Raw genomic sequence first — 13,910 nt, 5'->3', positions numbered from 1 at the left:
AGCGGGTTTATAAATAGAGAGGCTGCTTTACAACAAGTGCTTATCCTTCTGCTCTAATAATAATAATCCAGTTACCCTTATTTTTTTCCGTTTTGTTGCAATGACAACAATCACACCCACTTAGAGTTATACACAACTTTTGGGCTGAGCTTTTTTCGGGCACTTTTTTTTTTTTTTTTTTTTTTTTAAACGACGGGGAACCCGCGAGCTCTGCTTTGTAGTTTGGTGGGAAGAATCGGACGGAGTTCGTGTCCCGTTCCGTGGGCATCACGTTTCTTCCTCCCTGTTCTCTGCACCAGGAGGAGACAACCTGTAGCAACACGCCGACCACGGTGCACTCTTCTCAGCCTGCATCTGCCTTTTAATCTCGGTATCATTCCTGCATCTGTTTTGTAATCTAGTAGTCTTTGGTATCTTTTGACTCTTCAACTCGTTGACGTGTGTGTGTGTGTGTGTGTGTGCGCGCGCGTGTGTGTGTGTGTGTGTGTGTGCAGCGCGCTTCTTCTTAAAATATTGAAGTTAACTGCAACATTTTTGCTTCGTCGGTGATAATAACGCTCTTATCTGAACCACGGTGTGCGTCATTTCGTTTGGTTAACATCCATTTGCATCCCAGAAGAGCGGGCATGTGATTTTTCTTTTATCGAAATTTCTAAATTTTTCTTTTTTTCTTTTTTTTTCTTCTTTTTTTTAAGGTGTCTCTCCCCTTGCAGGTGTGTTTTATGTTGACAGCACCTAGCTGGTCCCTGGCGCATGTTGAAGTATAGATATATAGGCCACCTAAAATCCAGCTTTGTATTGCTTTATCGCTTGGATTCTGTGCAGCCAGAAGAGCAGAAACACGACTTTCAGTGGCTCTATTATCATTTGCATCAAGGTGAAAATGTCTTTTTGCACTTGAGATGTATCAGGAGCAGAGATCCAGGAGGTGCGTGCGTGTTTGTGTCCATAACTACTAACTTCAGCCCTCCTCACTCTGATTCCTAAACTTGTGGCTGCAGCTCTGTAAACGCTGACATCCTCCCCGCATGACGCAGATGCATAATCAAAGTCACAGTCTGACTAAGCAATGTAATATTCCAACAGGCTGATGAATATTCACACTTTATTAATAATTCATGAGGGCTTTAGTTGCACGCTGATGCACACGATCCCGCCCACACACACAAGGCGTGTCCAATCAGGCCTGCACACTTTCTGTTTATCACTTTGTATGGCATCAGTGATGGAATGTCACGAAGTACATTTACTCAAGTACTGTACTTAAGTGCAAATGTTGAAGTACTTGTACTTTACTTGAGTCTTTCCTTTTCATGGCTCTTCCAACTTCTACTCCGCTACATTTCAGAGAGAAATATTGTACTTTTTTTACTCCACTAGATCAATCTGACAGCTTTAGTTACTAGTTACTTTACACATTCAGATGTTTGCACACAAAACACATGTAGTTTATAAAATCAGATTTTTTATTATAAACTAGCCAACAATATAATGGCCTATAAGTCCAGCTGAAATGATTAGACCATTAAACACACAGCTGTTTGGATCCTTTACACTTTCTACAATAGGAGGATTTTTCTGCATTGAGTACTTTGACTTTTAATACTTTACACTTTCTACAATAGGAGGATTTTTCTGCATTGAGTACTTTGACTTTTAATACTTTAAGTACATTTTCCTAATGATACTTGCATACTTTTTACGCAAGTAACATTTTCAATGCAGGACTTTTACTTGGAACAGAGTATTTTCTTTACAGCGTAGTATTAGTACTTTACTACTTAAGATCCTTAACTTAAGTAAAAACTTGATCTGAATACTTCTTCCACCGCTGTATATCTAAGTCCTCCCATCTGTCCCCGTTTTCTGCCGGTACGAGAACTTTGAATGTTCCAAAACATTCAGTAGTCTTTTATATACTTGCATCCTATGTTCCTCATTGCCTAACAGAGCACACAGTCAGGTTTTTAGGCTCCTAACACCACTAATAAGTTCAGAGTGAGGTCTAAGTCAAACTATGAGGGGACGGTGAGTCTGCTCAAAGTTTATAATCTATGTGTGGTATGAGGACTTTTTGACAATCCTGAATCCTATGTTTGTATGCCGTTATTTCATTAAGTCAATCAAGTTTTTAGGCTATTTAACCCTCTGAGGACAAAAGACGCAACAGCGCGTCCAACCGGTGTTTGACAACGCTCCTACTAAAAAAGCGATATTACAAAAGTTCATTTTAGACATTTGTTTACTATTTTATTCATATATCACGCTACTTTTGTGAACCCCAGACTTTTGTAAACTCATTTCAAGCACCGAAACAAGTGAGTGTAGGTATGTTTTCACGAGCGACTTGAGAAATATTTCCACTTTAGGGCCAAATTATTTCTTTACACATTGCTCTGGAACAATGTTGGGCGTCACTATACAGACAGCTGAGTTAAAGGAGTGTTTGGAGGTGTTGGCCGTGTATAGGCGTTACTGAGTGGCTGTTATCGTTGCCATGGAGATAGAGGGGAGGGTTCACTTTGTACCTATAGGAATGTGGCTGACCCCGCCCGCTTTGGAGAGGACGAGGGGGAAAAGAGGAAGTCCAGAGGGGGAGAGGGCGAGGATGGATAGAAGACAGCAAACAAAAAGTCCAGTCCTGACTCTGGGAACAGATGTTTGATCCACGTACTGGCTTTCAACCACGTCTCACAGCCTTCATCAGTTGTTTTTTGGAGTTTGATCAGGCCCAGAGAAAAGCTAGCGATGCCGACTTTACACCTAAATCGACTTTTCAAGCAATTCCACCGTCGCGGACAAGTTTCCAATATCAGAATAAAATCAGGAGAGTCTTCCGAGAGTCGGGGGCGCGCGCCCGCCATCTTAATCGTTTGGTGTAAGGCACAGGGCTGCACAATCAATTGTTTTTTTTATCGTCGCCGCAGTATCAACTTGCGCAACACACACATTGCGAAAAGGCTGCGACATATTGCGAAAGACACTCAAGAGATTTTTTTTGAGTTAGCTAAAAGAGTATCAGCAGAAAACGGCACTTAAAGATGTAACTGTCTTTTTTTTAGTGGAGCCTTTTATGTGCAGTTCAATGTTCAATTAGTTCAATAAAAGAATGTTGGAAATTATTTCCTTTTATGTTTTAAATTCAACAATCAATTTGTTGTATTTTAGCAGAATACTGACAGCAGCAGAAAGGCAGAACTGAGTACACTTTAATATCTGTTTATTGATCGCAAGCGATATCGTTATCACGATATTCAACGTCGTCGCATATTTTCCTCATATCGAGTAGCTGTCTTAAGTCTTTTTTCCGTCTAGACGCTTTCGACCAAATCAGACGGGTTTGATAAGTTTGTAAATTTAAAGTCTTGGTAGTCAAATCTTCTAGTCCGTGACTAATAGATATGAGATGGTATCAGACTTTAATCTTTTGTAAAGTTTTTTCAGAGTCTTCTACATATGGAGAGATTATGCAAGTCACACACGCACACAGACCCGCATGCACGCACGCACAAAAACACACAGACCCGCATGCACGTGTGCACACACACATGCACAAAAACACACATGCACACACACATGCACAGACATGCACGCAGACACACACGCATGCGCGCACATTCACACACACGCACACAGACCTGCATGCACGCATGCACACCCGCATGCACACACACCCGCATGCACGCACACACGCATGAAACACACACACACGCATGCACGCGCACAAAAAAACACACGCACATTCACACACACATGCACGCACAAAAACACACGCACAGACATGCACGCTGACACACACACGCACGCAGACACACACACACACACACACACACACACACACACACACACACACACACACACACACCTGAGCTGCAGCAGGTCTCTCTCTCTGAGGCCCCCTAGTGGAGTCTGTATGTGTGTGTGTGTGTGTGTGTGTGTGTGTGTGTGTGTGTGTGTGTGTGTGTGTGTGTGTGTGTGACCAAATATTTCCTCAGGAATGCAGCTTGCCTTTATCATCACTGTTCACAGAAAAAAATAAATAAAAACATGGTGAAGTTTGAAATATGAAAGAAGTTGTGTAAATCTCTCCTACTGCTGGTAGGTAAACCCCTTTAAAATCAGCTTTAAAAAAGGCTCTTTTCTTTCTTATAGGTGATGTGAAGTTGACATTTGGAGATGAATGGTTTTCACAGGACAGTGAGAATAAAGATAACTGCACGTACAATTTAAAATACAACACACATGTGCCACTCTCAATCAGTACAGCTGGTAATCATTGACTTCCCACATCAAAATAACTAACTAAGTAGAAAAAAATCTATTCAAATAAATCATCTAAGAAGAAGTAGCGACATCTGAAGTCAAACAAGTGAAATCTGAAGTAGATTACGCCCTAGGACGTTTAAAAATTACATCGCAACTCAGCTGGTTGCAATCTTTACACATTTATATTGATTTTTAAACTCATTCACGATGCATCGTTACATCCCTATGTCTAATATATCACTGTTTAGCTGGTTGTGTGTGTGTGTGTGTGTGTGTGTGTGTGTGTGTGGTTTAATCCTCGCCTAGATATGAATCTCCCTTCAGCCAGGTGAGGTAGTTCAGCGGTAATGTATACCTGGAGGTTTTCCTTTGAACCCATCATGCCGTGCAACCACAAACACACTCTTAATTTGATGCATGCTTTCCTGTGAGCACACACACACACACACACACACACACACACCCCTCCACCTGGGATGTGGGTCACGTCAAAGGTGAAGCAACCTGTGTGTGTGTGTGTGTGTGTGTGTGTGTGTGTGTGTGTTTGCGTGTGTGTGTTAGCCATAACATCCTCATACTGCGGAAGATTAAATCTGTGACGTCAGCGAACACTGCAGAGCTGCATTTGAGCCGTTTTCTCTCGTCTTTGTTGGTTTTTATGATTTTCTTCTTTTGTCTACTGTCGTTTGGACTCTTATTTTCATTCTTTCATCTCGCCCCCCCCATCTATTGTTCTCACTTTTTGCTCCCTGAGTGCCAAAGAGAGACACAGAAGAGTTGAATAATTTGTCTCTTCTGGAATTCGCAAGATTTAACTTAAATTTAATTTATATTCCAGAAATCTTTCATTGCAATTATTCACACACACAAAAAAAAGTGTCTGAACTGAAAGATGTTTCCCCAGTTTAGGCTTCACCGCAGCTTTATGCCGAAAAATAATCCAATTGTCGTGAGCCAAAGTTTAAAAAAAGAAGAAGAAAAATCTCACCTCAATGTCCAAAAAGCTCCTGAACTACTGTTAGAGAATTAGTCGTTTTAAACCTTTGAGATATCCTGCCTAAACTCAATAATCAAAAGCAGTTTTGCTCTCTTTCTTAAATTTATCCCAACGTACATCTATCCTCCTCTCTTTCTGACTGTATCTCCCTCCCTTTTCTTTTTTTCTCCCCCATCTCTCTCTCTCTTCCTTCCCTTTGTGTCTGTTCTCGAAGACAAATTCCATCGTTATCTCGCCTGCTTTGAGAGAAGGGCTCCTTAAACATCTTTACCTCCTTTATATATAGTTACCCATTGTAAAGGAAGTGTGTGTGTGTGTGTGTGTGTGTGTGTGTGTGTGTGCGTGTGCATTTTCCCGGTAGATCTCACACCGTGGTGTCAATGAGCTGAAGATGCCGTTGGGATTAACAGGTGGACAACAGTCAATGAGAGCTAACCCCAAATGTTTAGACAGCTAATTACTACAATCCATCCTCCTCTTCATCACTCACTCTCTCCTTTTTTGCCCCGATTCGATTCTTTCACGATACATGGGTGCCGATTGGATTTGTGTTGCGATTTTCATTTATTGTGATTATTCGATAGTTTTGAATGTTGCGATTTACTTTTCCTTCTTTAACAAAATACAGGTATATCCAGACAGACAGTATTAGAAAAATAAAGTGGTTTTTTTTCAACATTAAAACATGTAAATATGTTCTAGTAGAAACCCCAAATACAAGTGTGAACCTTTTAAGGGGAAAACACAAGACTTTCACGCAGGTAACGGGTGTTTGTGTCCCAGGAGTACTACTGTACTTAAAGTGACTGGTGTTTTAACCCAAACCAGAATCTTTTCCCTAATCCTAACTAGTTGTTCTGGTGCCTAAACTTAACTGTCGTCGCCGCAGGACGGTCACTCTTTGTCGGCTGACTTCCCACTGGGGTTATAATGTCATTTAATCTCTTTGCACAAGACGTCTTTTTCTGTCACTTACTCTGAAACTTCATTATCACCCCCTCTGCCCTCCCCTCTCCTCCCCCTTTCAGTATTAAGAGGAGTGTAAACACGGTGTGTTTGTTAGAGACTTCTTTATTTACTCCATCCCTCACTGTTTGCTTTGAGGCTTTAAAGGTCAGCTGGGTCTTTTTCCACCATTGGGGAATGGTGGAAACCCATCCATCCCAGCCATCATCCATCCATCCATCTATTCCATCCTAGCCATCATCCATCCATCCACCCATCCATTCCATCCCACCCATTCATCCCATCCCATCCATTCCATCCATCCATCCCTTCCAATCCATCCATCCATACCCATCCATTCCATCCCACCCAACCATCCACCCACCCACCCATCCATCCATCTATCCATCTATCCACCCACCAGCCACCCACCCATCCATCCATCCACCCATCCACCCATCTGATTATATTTTGACTCTCATCACTAACCACACCCCCATGCAGTCTTAACCTAGTTTTTACTTTGTTACGACCAGCTCAAGTCATGCTAGTCACGGCTCCCCACATGACCGAAGCTTTAACCGGTCTGTGAGGGACTTAAAGATTCTTGAAACCTCTTTGGGGTTATAAAAGTCAGGAATCTCTGATCTTCTAATCTGGAGGGTGAAACAGAGGTCACTTAAAGGTCTGAGGGAACCTTTTCTTTGAAGGGCAGGGAGAATATCCAGATTAAAGCAGAGCTCTCTTTGTGGATTTAGAGCTGAATTATGTTACAGATTAATGTTTAAGAGACTTCTTTGAATGTATGGCCGTGTTCAGACCTGGCATTAATGTGCGTCTTGGGTGATCTGATCACAAGAGTACAACTCTAAGTACAGGTGTGAACGCACCCGAGACACTTTGAGGATGAATTGAGATCTTGTGGTCTGGGTCCCACCGAAGGACCGCCTACTCAACTGACCTCTTCTGCTTAAAGTGTAGCGTTCTCAAATCACGTGAGCTGGCTTCATCCACGATGTCTGGAAATTTCTAAAAGCTCTTAGAGATGTTTTACAAGCATGTCAAACCTCTTGGGAGATTAGGTATGCTTGGACAAGTTTATAATAGTTTTGGATTTTCAGTTATTTTTTATTTTATTTCTGACTTTTCAATTTAATTTTAACTTAGTTTTAGACAAGGCACGTTAATGCTAGGTCTGAACAGGGTCTATGTATGTAGTAACTGTTGGAGCCATTTCATTGGCAAATTCATTGAGGGTGGAATAACGTTTATTCAAATGTGGCCTAATTGGTACGGCTGTACAGCAGTTTTTTTGACCGTGGTTGCGTGTATGGTGATAATGTGGTAAGATTAAAAGAACTATTATTTTGTTGCATTAGTTTTAAATGGACATTGACATATCCAACTTTAAGTTTCAACTCTTGGACAACAATTTATTGAGTGACAGTTTTTTTTTTTCTAAAGCTTGCATCTACACCGATGCCATGCATTAAATACAGACCAAAACAAAGAACAAATGTGCGCCAACAGTAACAAATGAACCATTTACACTCAATGTTTCTTAGTTGCTAGTATATTTAGTAGGGCTGTACCGAATACCATAGTTTGAGCTTCCAAGCTTCTGGAGTTATCAACATTCGAAGCTTCGGCGAACTTAACGAACAGCGTCACGTGCGTAACCTTTAGGAAGTGAAGTAACAACCGAAAGTAAAATATCTTGGACTGTTTTATTGCATGTCTCATATAGCTTTCTCATGTACAGTTTGGTCGACATAAAACCCTAAAAAAGTCGGCAAAAAAGTTTCTTCGCCATCATAGAATTTAGCAAAACATGAAAAACAAAGATTACATTTTTAAAAGCAGGCTACCACATAGCTGACTCCCAGCAACCTGTTTCACAGCCTGAATATGTAAACTCTCTGGTTGTGGGGGAATTTCTGAGGCTCAAAGTCAGCAAATCTGCAAAAAATCTTCCTTAAGTGTCACATAATTACAGCGTGACTGACTTTTTTGGTGTTGTGCACTGCTAGGCGGGCCAAAATTAGTTGTGAACCTAAATTGATATGCGGGCCGGATCAAAATTTCAAGGGGCCGGATTTGGCCCCCAGGCCTTGAGTTTGATTCAAAACAGTATTTTTCAATTTCACAAGAGGAACAAAGGGACAAAAATCACACAATCTGCTCTTGCTATAGCATCACCGTTCATTTACAAAAAACTAACGTTTCAGTCCCTCCGGTCCCCCATCGAGACAATTTTAAATAAAAAAGACAACCGGGCTTAAATACAATTTGCCCCTCCCATTCTGTGTCCCCAGGTATGGGACAATAGACAATCACTTATCAATGGGAGTGTCTCAATCAACAACAATCATTTCACATTCATACAGACAATCAACATCTTAATTCAATTGCAATACTACATACAACATTACATCCAACAATTTCATATCCACATTGGTGATAGATTTCTTTTGGCAGTTTGCAGATTATGTATCGGCGTTTTATTTGCCTGATAACCGATAAAGTTAATGAATTAAAAAGTGTGCTACTTTGGCTCGGCTACAGCTCTGTGTCTGTCCCTCTGCTTCGGTTTCACTCACCACTGAGTCTGACTTAATGTCCCGCCCACAACACTATCTGACTCTCTGTTACTGGGTAATATGTTGTTAATAAGTTTCTCATTTATTCAATAATTGCTTGAAGCATCGAAACAAAGTTTTGTGTTGTTTGTAAAATTCCCAAAATCTTAATTTTGACTTAAAGGTGCCCTGCCACACAAAACCGTTTTTACTTGTATTTTGTTAAATATGTTAGGTCCATATGTGTTTGTGTTATGTCGTGAACATGAAAATGAACTGCTACCTCCTCTGTCAGCTTGTGGTGTTGCCTGAGCTCATTACTATTCATGAGCTCGCCCAGTTGCGCTGGGCAAAGGATGCTGATAGCCAGGCTCTCATTGGCTAGCTGGTAGCCAATCAGAGTCAAGCAGCTTAGCTCGTTGAATATTAATGAGAACTGGCACAAGCTGAGTCTTCCTGCAGGCTTTCTATACCACGCTAGAATGGCTTGAAACAAGGTAACCAAGGATTTTTTTCCACAAAAAATGTTACAGAGTCCATGGTAGAACTTCAGACATCACCACAAAGTAATGAAATATGTGTGGCAGGGCACCTTTAAAGATTTTCATTTTTACTGTAAATGCATATCGGATCCAAATATCGGTTATCGGTTTCATTAACTACTAATAATCAGTATTGGTCGATCCCTAATCCATATCGTTGTTTCTTCAAAAAAGTCAAGACTTCATGGACGTCAATCGACTGGTTGATTTGTCAATTGTAAGTCTGCTTTTCAAATTCTTTTTTTTGAAATGGAAAGCACTCAGGAAAGTCCAATTAAGACCATTTGAGAAAAAGTAGCCCCTGCAATAATAAATACATTCATTTTTAAAACGTTTTACTTTTGCAACTTTTTCCGACTCATTTGAAGCTGTGGTTGGATAATCTTTAATGCTTTTATCAACCCGATGTTTGGAATTTGAAGATAGCCCCGCTGATCTTTTCTCCACAGTGGATATGTAAAGAATCACTTTGAGTAAATGATAAATAAACTCTTTTGTAAGAGATGGGTGTAAGCTTGCCTACATTGCCTACGGGCGTCTATATCTCAGATTGTTTTATTTTGTCGGACTTCTTCTTTTGATCTTTGCACACTTCAGTGTTTGTCTTTCCTTAACATCAGCAGAAACAGTAGATCTATGTGGGCCTGAATCTCGTTTTGGGAACGGAAAGTTGTTGCTTGTCTGTTTGAAAGATTTGGTTCTAGGATCAGCTTTTGGTGACGATCCAGAAGTGCAATATCTGTTTCCGTGCTTTTCTCTTCTTTTTTTTGTTTCATTTTTAGCCAACAACTATGTTGTGTTCATGTGCTGGAGGAAATGTCAGACATCTGGAACTTTAACATTAAAACATCAGACGTGTGTTGATGCGTGCACTATTTGTCAGATAATCCAAACCGGAAGGCATTACGGAGGCGGCAGCTGTGCAAGTCGGAGAACTATTTCATTATATGCTATCATTAATGCAGGTTTGGAAGTGTTTTTCAAGTTTGAGAACAACTTTTTTTTTTGTTCCAGCCTGTATATTAAGTTCTGCATACATTTTAACATTTAAAAGAGATCAAGCTTAAACACTGGCCTATGAATTAGGACAGTTTGCATTTTTCCTATGAGCAACTTTATCTGAAGTTTGTTCTCTTGCAGTGTGTGTGTGTGTGTGTGTGTGTGTGTGTGTGTGTGTGTATAAACAGAAACAGGCAGATTTAGGACAGTTTGCATTTTTCCTATGAGCAACTTTATCTGAAGTTTGTTCTCTTGCAGTGTGTGTGGGTGGGTGTGTGTGTGTGTGCGTGTGTGTGAAAACAGAACCAGGAGACAGGCAGATAGTAATAAAAAGGCGTTGAATGATGATGGAAGACGGGGCGCGTCAGCTCGGGTCAGGACTGCATTCACAAATATTTGGTAATACCGTTAAGTACTTTAGGGAGGCTGTCCAACAGTCTGCAGTTTGAGCAGGTGAGAGGGAAAGGAGAGGAAGGCATCTGTAGATCAAGGCCAGCAGCTGATCTCAGACTGATTACAAAAACTCCTCCCTTTCTTTTTCTCATCCGAAAGAAAGAACGCAAAACAATTGCGAGGAGAACTATTTGGTTCATATCCATCTTATATCCCCTGCATCTTCTGAATGTATTTGCTCGTTTGATCCTTTTGAGCCAAACTTTATTGTTTCTTCCCACCTGAAGCTACATGTACACGTTTCTTTCTCCGTCTCATTTCGCTTTGTCCCTGAGTGGCGCTCTGCGTTTCCTTTTGGGCTGTAAAATTTCCTGCAGCATGATGAGGAAAAGAAGGTCAGGAAAACACAAGAAGAAAGGGAAAGGAGGGAAGGACGGAGGGACGGAGGACAGCATGTCTTGTGACTGTTCTGTGTGTAGGTGGACTTGTCAGGTAGCCCACTGGATCGCAGCCACACGTGCGCACACGCACGCACGCACGCACACAAAAGTGCTTAACCCTTGTGTTGTCTTCCCGGCGCACATCAAGCAACTTTTCTGGGTCAAAATTTTAAATTAAAACTTTTTTTAACGTTTTGGCAGTCTTTTTTGACACTTTTGTCACTTTCCCCCAGATGTTTTTGTCCCTTTTTTTAAAGATTTTTTTTTTCTGGCATTTAGGTCTTTAGTGACAAGACAGCTTAGAAATGAAAGGGGAGAGAGAAGGGGAAATGACATGCAGGAAAGTGCCACAGGTCGGAATTGAACCTGCAACTTCTGCGTCAAGGACTGAGCCTCTTTTATATGGGCGCCCGCTCTACCACTAGACCACCCAGGCACCCAGTTTTAGTCCCTTTTTCCAATGTCTTTGTCGATTTATTTTTCAGCGCCTTTTTACGTTTTTGAAGCTTTTTCTGACATTTTTGTCACTTTTTTTCCAATTTTTTTCTCTCCAAATGCTATTCAATTGAATAAAACAACCAAATTCAATGAAAGTAGGGAACTGATCATTTATTTTACTTGTGAAGAGCGTTGTAGAGAACCATCCACGTTACTTTTCTTTGAAAATTTGGTTGAAAGAAACCCAAATTTCTGATATAGGAAATGGGTTAAATGTGACCCGAGGACAACAGGGTTAACGTGTAGCCTGTGGCTAACCGATAGACTGAATGAGTGAAGTCATCAGAGGCGCTCCAGAGAGACAGAAAGCTGTTTTGACTGCAGCTGAATCGACTCTAGTGTGGGAGGGCATCTGGTTCTCTCTTCTTTGCTCTCTCTCTCTCTCTCTCTCTCTCTCTCTCTCTCTCTCTCTCTCTCTCTCTCTCATTTGCGGGCACCTGCTTCTTAAATCACACTCCTCAGGAGGAAACAAGGGCTTCCCCAGAACCCACAGGGGAATAAATGGTATGAGTCAGTGTGTGACTACTGTTTCTTTGCACATTTCACAGTTGCAGACTTGAGTTAACACATCAATGTGTCCAGACGGAGAGAACACTTGATCTCTTTGGCCGGTCCCTCCTTCGCTCCTTGCCTAAAACCATGGCGGTGCGTTGGCATTTTCCTGACAAGGACCTCTTGTGGCCGTAAGAATTATGACTCTAGTCTCTCTCCGGAGCAAAAAGGTACAAGAAGTGTGATGTTGTTTTAAGTCCTTTACACTCTGGGCTTATGTTTTGTCGTGTGATTAATTCGCACGTTGCAAAATATTTTTTTTTTGAACTGTCCTTTTTCGTCCTCGTTTGGTCCACAGCTCAAAGATATTACTGTCGCAGAGGAGTGAAGAAACTAGAAAATATTTACATTTATCAAGATGCAATTAAAGTAGTTTACTTTGTTTCACAAGAAATAACTCAAACCAATTAATCAATTATCGCTACAGTTGGCAATTCGTTTAATAGTTGACAACTAATCGATTAATCTGTGCAGCTCCTCTACACTTTCTTTGTCTCCACATCATCTCCCTCTTTCTTTCCTCCCGTCTACATCAGATATCAGAGTCCCGATCAAATCAGAAGTCACAAATACTGTTTGTACTTCACACTAGGCTGCACACCGCTGGGTGTGTGGGTGTGTGTGTGTGTGTGTGTGTGTGTGTGTGTGTGTGTGTGTGTGTGTGTGTGTGTGTGAGCCTGGTCTTAGTTACTGCGTGCCGGCTGGTATGCAGCTAAGCCGTTAGCATGCAGTCAGAGTAGAATGTTCAGCAGCACAGAGAAAGGTACGTGTTCTCTGTCGGAGCATTTTCAACATTGTTTAGTGACAACAGCGGGAGGCAGGAGGCACCTGATCCTCTGCTTGTTTGTGCATTATTATTATTATTATTATTATTATTATTTTATTCTTCTTATCTTATTTCATCCTCAGGGTTTCCCCTGCCATTATAAGTCTTGTGTGCATCCCATCTTGACACAGATAGGAGACAAATTAAAGGACAAATCTAAAAGAATGAAAGCTTTAATGCTCCTTGTCGTTAGGGCTGCTCCGTCTTAGTCGTTTGGTTGAGTGATCGGTCGTTTCGGTCTAAGTCGACTAAGATTTCTCAGGTCATTTTTTTAAATGCTTTTTCATGCTGAATGACTTGTGTCCAAACAACTAGTGAGCACATCTCTGGTAAACACATGATTTAAAAGGAACGTGCCGACTTATTGGGACTTTGTCTTATTCACCGTATCCCCCAGAGTTAATAAGTCCACACATACCCTTCTCATCTCCGTGCGAGTTATAACTCTGTCCGACGGCTCCACCGGTAGCTTAGCCTAGCACGGATCCTGAAGGTAATTGGTTCCAACTAGCCTACTGCTCCGAATAAGTGACAAAGTAACGCCAACATTTTCCTATTTACATGTTGTGATTTGTATAGTCACACACACAATTGTATAGTACAAATAACAAGGTTGCATGAGACACAGCCATCTTCTAACCGTATATAAACTGGAACTACATTCTCAGAAAGGCGAAGCAGTGCTACTTGTATGGCCTTATCTAACTCTGGGGGTTACTGTGAATAAGCTAAAGTCCCAATAAGTCGGTGTGTTCCTTTTAAAGTGGTTATTTGTGGAGAAACTCAGTTTTACAGATTGAATTATTACAATCGATTAACTCAACTAATCGACAAAATCGTACCAGTGTTAGTCGTTGAAGGCCATGATCACAC

The 13,910-nt window shown here is 41.1% G+C and overlaps 1 protein-coding gene across 7 annotated transcripts in view; it reads left to right on the top strand.

The window, feature by feature from the left end:
* col4a5 (collagen, type IV, alpha 5 (Alport syndrome)) overlaps nt 1-13,910 on the top strand; it is a 94,080-nt gene that overhangs the window by 564 nt on the left and 79,606 nt on the right. The gene's annotated exons all lie outside the window — the stretch shown is intronic.

This window comes from Sander lucioperca, chromosome 17 (genome assembly GCF_008315115.2).
Source record: "Sander lucioperca isolate FBNREF2018 chromosome 17, SLUC_FBN_1.2, whole genome shotgun sequence".
In the NCBI taxonomy this organism is placed as follows: Eukaryota; Metazoa; Chordata; class Actinopteri; order Perciformes; family Percidae; genus Sander; species Sander lucioperca.
The sequence above is the reverse complement of the archived record's forward strand: the minus strand, read 5'-3'. Positions and strand labels throughout refer to the sequence as shown.